Source organism: Rattus norvegicus, unplaced genomic scaffold (assembly GCF_021556685.1).
Source record: "Rattus norvegicus strain SHRSP/BbbUtx unplaced genomic scaffold, alternate assembly SHRSP_T2T unassigned-0000110, whole genome shotgun sequence".
Lineage (NCBI taxonomy): Eukaryota > Metazoa > Chordata > Mammalia > Rodentia > Muridae > Rattus > Rattus norvegicus.
This window is the reverse complement of record NW_028238831.1, coordinates 402,501-405,000: the sequence shown is the minus strand read 5'-3', so window position 1 is coordinate 405,000 and position 2,500 is coordinate 402,501. Positions and strand designations below refer to the sequence as shown.

The following is a 2,500-nucleotide window of genomic DNA, read 5'->3' as shown; positions in this document are numbered from 1 at the left end:
AGGAAGGGAGGGAGGGAGGGAGGGAAGGAAGGTCGACCAGTCAGCCTCCTTTCTTTTTTTTAAAAGTTATTTCCTCTTCTTTTCCAGAATTATTTATTTTGTGACTATGAGTACACTGTAACTATCTTCAGACACACCAGAAGAAGGCCTCATCCCATTACCGATGGTTGGGAGCCACCATGTGCTTGCTGGGGATTGAAAACTCAGGACCTCTGGAGGAGCGGCCAGGGCTCTTAACCGCTGAGACATCTCTCCAGCCCTCTTTTTCCAGTTTTAAATAAGCCTCGTTAGTTGAGCGATCTGGGGAGTTGCTTTTCTTTCCAATTGTGTGTGTGGGGGGGGGGCAGCAATGGATCCAGTATCCAATTCCCCTTTCTCTCGATAACATCTTATTACAGTAAGATGGCTCGATTTCATTTGCAATTACTTTCTTATTCTAGACGAAGGTTGATGAATAAATCTTCTTGTCGCTCCATGAAGGAGGGAATAAAATAATATTTGGCTAGGTCTATATTCCTTCATTTTTATTTCTCTTTGTTTCTTGTCCTTTCTTTAAAAGAAAGAGGTCAACAAATCGGTGTGTACCACCACCACCACCACCACCACCACCACCACCACCACCACCACCACCACCACCACCACCACCGAGTTGTAGGGATCCATTATGGGCCCCTGTCTGTCTGCCTGTCTGATTCATTCGTGTTTATTTAAACGTCCTCCAATGATGGTTGTGCAGTGAAAGAAATGCGTGCCCGAGCTCGAGCTCGTGCGCAAACACACACACACACACACACACACACACACACACACACACACACCACACGGGGGGGCAATGGGGGGTGAGGAGGAGGAGGAGGAGGAGGAGGATGAGGAGGAGGAAAGCTTGGGTTGGGTGGTTTGAGGATTTGAAGGTTTAGCCCTGCAATGTTCCTTACAACTTAAAAACTTTGTGACACACAAAGCGATATTCATTTTCTCCTTCTACTTTTCACTCTGTAGACCAAGATGGCAGACTATATCAGCCTTTGTGGAATGTGACCTTGTATTGCTTTGCCCTACTCTGCTCTGCTCTGCTCTGCTCTGCTCAACTTAACAGACGTGTTTTTGCTTTTGTTTATGATTTTTGCTTGCTTGCTTGCTCGCTCGCTCCCATGACTTGACTGTGGTTTCCCTTTCTATTACAGCACGGTGACCAGACTGCCTTGGGGTAATCAGAAAGGAGGCCAGAAGCAGTCTTTTTTCTGACGCACTGAGACTACATACCAGCCGATTTGGAGGAAAAGATATCCCTCTCCCTCCCTCCCTCCCTCCCTCCCTCCCTCCCTCCCTCCCTCCCTCCCTCCCTCCCTCCTTGACCCATTTTCCCTCTTTCCCGATACACTCAATAAATTTAAAGTAAATCAATGAATCAAGTCTCTAGTAATTTATTTGTTGGGATTTATTTGTTGGAAATTATCCCTCCACACCCGCCCCTCCCCCCACCACTCGAGGATGTCTCCCTGGGGGGGGGGGGGGGTTGGGTGGACTCGTGTAGGCATACCTCTCCTCCCTTGGCTTTCCGGTCCACTTCGCTCCAGCATACCTAACTCTTTGGAAATGGTAATAGAGTTCATGACACACCCTCACAGAGAGAGGAAGAGTCCGATCGTTCACTGATTCGCTCTCACCCAGCCTCGCCCTGACAGCTCAGGCATGTCTAAATCCGAATGTGGGCAATATTTACATGACTTGACTTGGTGCTTCTAACTTTTTCTCTCTCTTTTTTTTTTTTCTTCTTTAGTATTTTTTTCTTTACCCTACAAACAGCACACTGCAGCTGTCTTCGGACACACAGCAGATCGATCCCATAACAGAGGGTTGTGAGCCACCATGGGAATAGAACTCAGGACCTCTGGAAGAACACAGTCAGAACTCTTAACTGCTGACTCCATTATTTCCGATTAATGTTTAATGTTTATTTTATTTTATTTTATTTTATTTTCGGAGCTGGGGACCGAACCCAGGGCCTTGTGCTTCCTAGGCAAGCGCTCTACCACTGAGCTAAATCCCCAACCCCAATGTTTAATGTTTAAATAAATAAACCTTGTAAAGAAATTAAGCATCTTAAAACCATAGGCATGTGCATCCCCTCCTCATTCGTTCATTCCCTCGCTCATTCATTCATTCATTCATTCAGACAGACAGACAGACAGACAGACAGACAGACAGACAGCAACCAAAGTCTAGCCTTTAACAAAGCAAGAAAGCATACCCTGCGGGACGCACAGATGAATTCCTGAGGCTTACCCTGCAGAGCTTACATGAGGCTTAGTAAAGGACTGACCTGACAACAGCTACCTACATACGTTGAAAAGTCTACCTGGTATTGACGGATGATGACAAACTGTATGTGTGATACAAAACTGTATGTGTGGTTCCCCTTATAACTCATCTCGAAGAGCCCAGCTGTTGGGGCTCGTTCTTTTGGGGGGAAATGGAGGCTTTTCATCTTTCCCAAAGC

General features: G+C 46.4%; 1 long non-coding RNA gene across 2 annotated transcripts in view; it reads left to right on the top strand.

Annotated features, from left to right (window-relative positions):
• Nucleotides 1–1,408, top strand: part of LOC147997629 (uncharacterized) — an 18,136-nt gene extending 16,728 nt beyond the window's left edge. The window contains exons 2-3 of one of the 2 annotated variants that reach the window (XR_015647676.1): nt 88–286; nt 1,185–1,408. This is a non-coding gene — a long non-coding RNA (uncharacterized LOC147997629). Of the gene's footprint in view, nt 1–87; nt 308–1,184 lie in introns of both variants that reach the window. The other variant, XR_015647677.1, reaches the window with a different exon arrangement.
• The last annotated feature ends 1,092 nt before the right edge of the window (nt 1,409–2,500 follow it).